The sequence below is a fragment of the Pteropus medius genome, unplaced genomic scaffold (genome assembly GCF_902729225.1).
Source record: "Pteropus medius unplaced genomic scaffold, Ma_sr-lr_union100, whole genome shotgun sequence".
Taxonomy (NCBI): Eukaryota; Metazoa; Chordata; class Mammalia; order Chiroptera; family Pteropodidae; genus Pteropus; species Pteropus medius.
The window spans coordinates 18,119,542-18,128,534 of NW_024351073.1; the positions used below are offsets into that span (position 1 = coordinate 18,119,542).

At 38.7% G+C, this 8,993-nt stretch overlaps 1 long non-coding RNA gene across 1 annotated transcript; it reads left to right on the plus strand.

Moving 5' to 3' along the window:
- Positions 1-4,077: 4,077 nt before the first annotated feature.
- On the plus strand, positions 4,078-5,898 carry LOC120586257 (uncharacterized). The gene is made up of 2 exons (XR_005648660.1): positions 4,078-4,197; positions 4,977-5,898. It is a non-coding gene; the product is annotated as an uncharacterized LOC120586257 (long non-coding RNA).
- The last annotated feature ends 3,095 nt before the right edge of the window (positions 5,899-8,993 follow it).

An 8,993-nucleotide genomic window follows, 5' to 3' on the forward strand; every position in this document is an offset into this window, starting at 1 on the left:
TCTTGCAGAAACCGCCTTCGGGTCTTTGTGGACAGCCCTTGGTCTCACTCCAACAGACATCTCTTTTGGTCTTCAAGGAGCTGAAGTTGGAGTGACGTGTGATGCCTATTTCCTTTGGTAAGATAATTTTGCTTGTGTGAGCAGGATGATTTAATGTAATTCCAGAGACCTTAAAACAGTTTTTTGGTTTAGCAGGGGGACTATGCCCAGTCATTATTTGTTGGAACAATAAGTGAATGAAGGGATGAATGTGAGTGAACAAAATTCCCTGAGAGCTGAGGGAGCTCTTTCGGAAGCCTAGGCCATTGGAGGCCATGACAGCATGAGAACGACATTCCTAGAGATTCATTCCAGCTTGACACTGTCAACAGGACGCCCGGGGTGTGAGAGGTGATGCGCTGAGCTCTGTAGGGAATGGATGCGAAAGGCAAGGGGAGGGAATTAGACAAGCCCAAACGGGACCGCGACTCGATGCAGACCAGGTAAGAGTCCTAAGAAGCGGGAGGCAAGTGCGATGGGGTGCGAAGAAGAATGGAGTGACACCCACTTGGCAGGGAAATCAGAAAAGTCAATCCGGGGGGACTGGTATTTGAATAAGCCCTGAAAGCAGTCATATTTTAATAATGGGGAAGTAGGGGCGGAATCTGAGCTGGGATGGGAGCAGTTAGGAGTGGAGAAAGCAGAACGAACCAGGCCAGGCAGCATGAGGTAAGAGGTCTAGTTCGATGGGAACATGAATGCTGGTGAGAAATATTGGGAATATAAGGTTCGAAAGAGAGGTTAACTGTAAACTTAATGAAAAGAATTTTTGTTACTGTGATGGATTTGAACTCATCTATTTACATTTTCCTGCCTGGTCCTCGTTAAGAGTCTGGGGACTGCCAGGGGTGCACAGGACGATGGTGACTATCAATCAAACAGTGGTGGCTTCACCCATGCCCTGGATCCCATGAGCAATCTTCTCATTGGGGCTAAATATGTTTGAATTAGAAGGAATAAAAGGGTATGAACTAATAACAGTTAAGGCCCCAAATGTAACCTTGGCAACAGTTGAAAACATAAATTGACTATTACTCTGTGCCCAATTAAAGGCAGAATAACAGTGTGGAAATGGAAATTTATCTGCAGCTGGATAGCTTCATTGCAGGTTATGACAAAGCTGAGTGTGGCAGATCATATTTTCCAAAAATGACTGCAACCACAGCTCCCATCCCACATGCTTTTCAGCAATGCGACCTTCCCACTCCCCGTCAGGAGTGGCCGTTTATTTCTCCACACCCTGGAATCTGGGCGGGCCCCCTGGCCACTTTCATCAACAGGAGATTGTGGAAATAACGTTGTCACAGTTCTGAGCACAGCCCTGCACTTCTGCTTCCTGCCTTTTGAAACCCTCACTCCTGGAATGCTCCCCTGGAAACCCAGCCACCATGCTGTGAGAAGCCACATCACAGGGAGGGCTCAGTAGATCATCGACCCATGCTGAGCCATCATCGCTGCGGGCCATGCGAGTTGGTCTTATAGGAAATCCAGCCCCGTGGCGTCTTCAGGTGACTGCGGCCCCAGCTGACGTGGTATCAGGTTGCAACTACACAAGAGGCTTGAAGCAAGAACCAGTCAGCTGAGCCTCATCAACCTACAGAATGGTGGGAGATGGGAATACATTGTTAGTTNATTCATTTACCTGCCAAAATCATCCATGGCTTAAAAGTTGGAGAAATCTCATCTGAATTAGCTGCTAATGAGATTATAAAGCCACAGATTGTATTAGCGATTATTTGGTCAATACTTGAATGTAAAATCACTTTTTTCATTTGTCTCTTTGAGGATGTAACTCCAAAAAGATCAAAAAGAACCAGAGAATTCCATGAGAGCTGGGTAGGGGTGGTGAGAAACGCAGGTCCAGTGGACCCTACTCACACTGTAGTCTAAGTGAAAGGTGTCCACTGGCCCACAATACACATGGTGTCCTCTGGACTTATGTGACATGGGGGCCTTAGTGGACTTATTCTATAAGCTCAGGGAAAGCAGTACTGACTGTACTTCTTCAAGAAACAAAGGCAGTTTTAAAGAGAAAGTGCAATTACTTAAACTCTAAAGGTCATCGAGTTGGCTTTATTAGTGAATAAATAATGAAAAACTCAAGTATTATATAAAAGAAATCTCAAGACAGGATGTCCAGGGCATGTAAGACAGCAATACTATCATCAAATGTGCATGTTTCTTTTACCTGTCTCAAGATCTACCTCAAGATACAAAATGACTGCCAGAACTCCAGCTGCCATGTCCCCATTCCAGGCAGGAAGAAGAAGGCATTGGAAAGACAGCAAAAGAGCACCCTTCCTAGCTGAGCCAACCCTCTTTTAAAACTCCCAGGGGCTGTGCTCAACAAGCTCCATTGACATCATCTCATTGACCTTTTTAGGGTGAGGAAATTGTCCCAGGGTGCTGCACACTGTCTAGAGGTACCGAACCTTCTGTGATGCGGCTGAGTACCCTGGGGGGCTGCAGCGAAAGCCACCTCTGCTGACACACCCCTCTAAGCTCTTTAGAAGTCAAAACCCGTTAGATGTAATATAAAATATCTGAAGTCCTTAATTATCATGACAATTCAAGTCTTAAAAGTAGGGACTCTTTCTCCGATTTCAAATAAAAATCATAACTATTTAAACAGTCTTTGTCTTCTCCCTCCCTTTCTAATTCCCTCCCACCCATCCTCCTACCTCATCCCAAACTCGAATTCCTGGATTAATTTTTAATAATGACAGTCCAGGGAAGAATTAAAGCTTCCATAAATTTTTTTAAGTTGCTACATTCCCTGGTGGGTTGCTTCACACATCCAGACCTGGAATTTCAGATGATGCTTCACGAGAGTCCTTTGTGTGAATTTTATGTCAGAAAGCCCAAAGAGTGTTTCCTCTAAATGGGCATAGGACTTGCAAATTCTAATCCCTTAAAGCCAATCACTTTATTTAGTTAATTTACAAAATTAGGCATCATTAAAAATAAAAATGATAGGGATAAAAAAAAAAGACTTAAAAAAGCAATTATCTTTCTTTTCTCTGACTTATAATAAAGAAATCACAACATGTTGCTCCTTCAGCATAATACTGTGTTGAAATATAATGAACATTTGTCAAGTACTTTGAAATCCACCCTGAAAGGTGTGATAAGCTTTAAGTGCCATTGTTATTAAGCACTGTTATTTGAGCATAGCTTTTAGTGTTTACATCCTCCTTCTGATGTAATGTGAACTGTAGGCATATCTTTAGATTCAAGGGACAAATAACTTCCTAATATAATAACACGTCCTGCCTCTTACCCCACCCAATAAATAATTATAGGAGAAATGAATAGGATGTATGCTGACACACGCGATAGCCACTAAGGATGGATTTTACTTTCTTCCTTGATGATCTTTCTCACAAGCACTTTTTAAAAGGTGCCAGCGTGACAGCCTTAAGGAACTGAAAGCCTGGCTGGCTTCTTAGAGAGGTGTTATTCAAGGCAACCTGGTGTTTGCCTGGCCTTGTTAGCATACCTTTAAAACATCCGGGCACAAAGAAGATGCTTTTAAGATATCATCGCTTGCTTGCCGACACTTTAAGAAGAGCAATAAATGGTGTCCACAAGATGAAGTGCATAATACAGGAAACAGGTCCAAAGTGTTGGATTCTAGACTGTTTCATCACTAACTGGTTGTGGTCTCTTGAAAAAAATCACTTTGACCTCTTTGGACATCACATTTCTTTCTTATCTGGGAAATGCAAGGACCATTTCCAGCTTTATTGATTTATAAACTTATAAGACACTGAACTTTATTGATTCTCTGTGAAGTCTCTCTGCCCCCATGTGAGAACAGCAGGGCTAGCCTCTGGCCCCTGTGATGCGACATGGTTTGTGTGTTTCATGATGACTGTTCACTTCTGGGCTGTGAACAGTGTGAACCAATGATTAATACAAACCGAATCCTCTGATATCTTAAATCTAGTACATAAAAAATAACTGCCATTCGGTAAATAGTTACGAAACATATTTTAAAAATCTAAATGGAGGGAAGAAGTGGGTGGAGATGGGAAAGAAGTGGGTAGTACAGAATTTACTTTTTCCTTTTTAACTGATCTCTTCTTATAAAGGGCAAGACGTTCAACTTTGCATTAATGGTTCCCGATTCAACAATGCAGATTCGCCACTCAACCTGTGAGTGCATTTGATTGCTTTTTTAAAAAATGAGGATGTATTTTTTTAAAAATGAGGTCCTTCAGATGAATCTTTAAAAAATGAGCTGGTTGTGTTTTAAATCATAGAGATTAAAAATTGTCAGATGGTTTTGTCTTCGTTATTAGGGCCCCAATTACTGTGCTTTGGTTAGTGGAGATTACTCATAGCTTGTGAGTGATCTGAGGAGGGAGATAGCTGAATTGTTGTTTATTTATTTCTTTAATCTGTGAGAGGTTTCTGTAAACACATGGCTTCTGTAAAATCTCCAGGGCTGCAGAAAAAGCCCTGGAACTCGCGGGAGATTATGGGCACACCGCCCCCTACTGGGTGTAATCTGCAACTTTTTACTTGCATGGTCCCCGCGGACAAAGGTGTGTGGATAGTAGAAAGTTCCTCAGGAAACAGAGAACTTTGGATTCTGACTCTTGTTCAGCAGGTAGGGAAAGAATAAAGACAGATAGGGGTGTGTGTGTGTGTCTGTGTCTGTGTCTGTGTCTGTGTGTGCATGTGTCTGTGTGTCTGTGTGCGCGCGTGCTTCCTACCAGACAGGAAAAACATCATAGATAAAGGTATGGAAGTCAACAAATAGACTCCAGTGTAGCTGGAGAAGATGTATTATGCATGAAAAATCACAGGAAAGCAGATGAAAAGCTAAGTTGGAGCTAGTTGTGGAAGATTTTGTAAAACAAGCTCTAAGATGGGGAGCCACTGAGGCTAATTTTGAATGGAAGAATTCACTTGTTTATTTATCTCCTCAGCCGGTATTTGTTGAGCGCATCCCATAAAGCCATCCTGTGTTCAGTGCGGTGCACGAGTGAAGCTAAATCTCTCTGGATCCTGACCTCAAGCAGCTTAGAGTCTAGTAGTTGAAGTCAGATATGTGCCTAAGTAACCACAACACAAAGCAGCAAGAGGTGCATCATATGAAGCAAAAATGGGAAGTAAAAAGGATTGCTTTCAGCAGTGGACTAGGGCCACGTCTAACAGAAGATTGTCATGGTGAAGGGAAAGTTGACCTTGGCAGCAAGAATGTACTAGAGACTGGAGTGAGAGAAGCCAGTTAGAGGCTACCCAATTTTTTTTGTGTATTATGTTTTATATTGAATATATGCAATTTCATAATGTAACAACTTAGATTACTTATATGTATGGAATGAATGTGGATAAACAAATTGTCATATTCATACAATGGGATACTATTCAGCTATAAAAAGAAACAAATTATTGTACTGATTCATGCAACGATAAGGATGAATCTCCCAGACATTATTCTGAACAGAAGAAACTAGACACAGAATTAGGAAGACTGTATGACTCTGTTTATGTGATGAAATTCTAGAACAGAGTAAAGAAATCTATATTGACAAATCGGATCAGTGATTGACTAGGGTGTCATGATACAGGTGCAAATGAGCAAGAGGAAACTTTCTGGGGAAATATTCTATATCTTAAATGGGGACATGGTAACATGGATGAATGTTTGTCAGAATTCATCTATTTCTACATAGAATGTGTGAATTTTACCACAATAAAATTTACTTAAAAATTAGAAAATGGTAAAGCATAAGAAGTTCCTATGGTCAGCAAGGTACTTAATTTGTAATTGGTCATTTCTAAATTGTGTTAATTCACTATTAAATGTAGTTTTAAAAAAGAAAATAAACTCACTTTAACGAAGAATTGCGACTATTTAGGACAAAACAAAAAGAGACACGGTGGATAGAGAAAGTCATTCTCTCTTATTTTCTAAAGGGGAGAATGAATAGAAGGGAGTAAAGAGAGTATTCAAAGAAATAATGACTGGAGAACTTTCCAGAATTGGTGAAAGACACGAATCTATACAAAGCGTAATTATACTCCAAGTATGGACAAATAAAAATGCTTATCTCCATTTGTAGACTTAAGCTACAATAGAAAAACAAGGGACACTAGGAATTTTAGTGGAAATATAAAAAAAAAAATGACAAAACTAGATGAATTGAGACAAATGAGTAGCAATAAGGAGATATGTAAAGATCAATCGATCATTTCTCCAATTAAACCTTTCGAATGCTTCCTAAATTTGTCCAGGTTTTCATTATTCTTGGTACTTTTATTTGAAAACCAGTCAGGTTTTCTCTGATCTCTAAAAAAAGTACTTTCTCAAATGAAGCCAGAATGATAACTGTGAAATTGTAAAGGGAGTTACCGTAGGTCTGAAGAGCAGTGTGATTTTGCTCTTTCAGTGGAATTTGAAAGAAAATTCCTTGATAGGCAAAATTTCCCATAAAATCTTGCTATAGAAATGAGTACAGTGGAGATTTTTTTCCTTCAGTATTCAGTTAAGCTCCCTGTAAACCAGAAAAAAATGTTATAAAAATGAAATTGAGATAAAAGACCACAAGTAGATTTGAAGGTGCTTAAAAATAGAATAGGGACTCTTGCCATGGGTTAGTGGTAATGCAAGTTATTTACTTCGGACATCTGATTTTATTATTCTATAATCATTTACATAAGTATCTGCTTAAGCCATGCATTCGTACGTGTTCCTCTCATGCATTCAGATTTAAGGACTAATTTTGTTTTCTATAAATAGAAAAGAAGGGCTAGCAGATAGAGATTTCTTAAAAAGAACAATAAATTCAGGGGCGAAGTATAGCCTTTTATCTCTGCCTGTGTCTAGATCCTCGTCCTTATTTTTTCCTGCCATTGGCAGAGAGCCTGGAGACCACAGGTTCAGTTATTAAACAAATACCTTACTGATGAGTCTAGGAAGGGGCTTTGGTTATGTCTAATCTGGGAGAAATGTGGTAATTTCCACTCATCTGGTCAAAAGCTCTGATTGGTTAGAGTGCCAATCAAGGTCGGTCAGCATTCTAAAACAATTAGAGCTTCAGGGCACCACCTGCCTTTGAAGAAATTGATCTTTCCATGAAAAGGGAGATGTATGGAGTTAAATTTTTTCCCCTGAAAAACGCAGTGTGTCTCCAGACGTGTGATGTGTACCAAAGAGAGAAGTTCTGAATCCTGTCCGAGCAAGCTCACATAGACTCCATTCCATCACAGACGTTGAGTCAATTTCATTTGCTTCCTAGTCAAGAATTCCACTTGGATTGCTCATCAGTCGGTGGGGTCACTGTGAGGAATTTATATAATTATTTTATTCCCTTGGTAGTAAGGAAGAATTGAATAAACAGTAGGTTCTCCTCTTAAGGATAAACCCTTAAAGAACAGTACTTTTCTTACTACCATAAAAAAAGATCCTCGATTGGGACCTTGGACCAAATTTTTGGGAAGCATCTGCTTGTGAATTGTTTTTCATTTTTTTTTTTTTTTTTTTTAGTGTTTGGGCTGTCCAGTGTCTACATACATTGTGAAAATGACCAACTTTCTTTTTTTAATGGATTAAGTGAATATTTTTAGTGTAACATTTTAATTCTTTTAATGATTTTTAAAATTATACTTTTAAGGGTTTTTCAGTAGATTTTCCACAGCTTGCCATATACATGTTAATTTATCAGAATCTGCTTCAGATTTATACTAAATTAATTCCAGTTAGATATAGAAATGTTACATTTCACACAAGCAGAATCATATAATTTGTGATTATTGGTGATAGGCTTCTTTTACTTAACAATGTTTTCAAACTTCATTCATATTGTGTAGCATGTATTATTACTCTATTCTTTTTTTACTACCAAATAATATTCCATGTAAAACAGACCCACATTTTTAATCTACTCATTGGCAAGTTGGCATTTGGATTATTACCACTTCTTGGGTATTACGAATAATCCTGCTACAAGCATTTGTGCGTGAGTTTCTGTGTGATTGTATGTTTTCCATTTCCTAGGATACAACTTAGGAATGGAATTGCTGAGTCATATGGAAACTCTATGTTTAGTATCTTGAAGGATTGCCAAACTATTTTCCAGAGCAGCTGTACCATTTTACATTCCCACCAGCAATGAATGAGGGTTCTAATTTTTCACATATTCATAAACGCTTATTATTGTCATCTTTTTGATTCCAGCCATCTAGTGGGTGTGACGTGGTATCTCGTGGTGGTTTGATTTGCATTCCCCTTATAACTCATGACATCGAACATCTTTTCATGTGCTTCTAGGCCATTTGTATATTTTCTTTGGAGAAATGTCTATTCAAACCTTTTCCCACTTTTAAATTGATTTATATTTACATGTCTTTTTATTGTTCATTTCTAGGAGTTCTTTATGTATTCTCAGTATAAATCTCTTGTCGGGGAGATGATTTTTTTTGTTTTTTATGTAGGTTATCTTTTCACTTTCTTGATAGTATCCATTGAAGCACAGGAAGTTTTAATTTTGACGTAGTCCAATCTGTCTATTTTTTCTTTTATTGCTTGTGCTTTTGGTTAGTATCTAAGAAATCATTGCCTAATCCAAGGCCACAAAGATTTACTTTTATATTTTCTTTTAGGAGCTTTATAGTTTTAGCTCCTTCACTTAGGTCTATGATGAACTTTGAATTCATTTTTGTGTGTACTATGAGGGAGTGGGTTCAACTTCATTTTTTTTTTTTTTTTGTATGTGAATATCCAGTTTTTTCAGAACCATTTGTTGAATAGACAATTCTTTCTCTGTCAAATTGTCTTGGAATCCTTGCCGAATATCAGTTAACCGTAGATGTAAAGTTTTATTTCTGGACTTCAGCTCTATTCCACTGGTCCATATGTCAATCCTCATGTCAGTGCCACAGTGTCTTGATTATTGTAGCTTTGTTGGAAGCTTTTAAATTGGGAAGTATGTTTCTTCAAA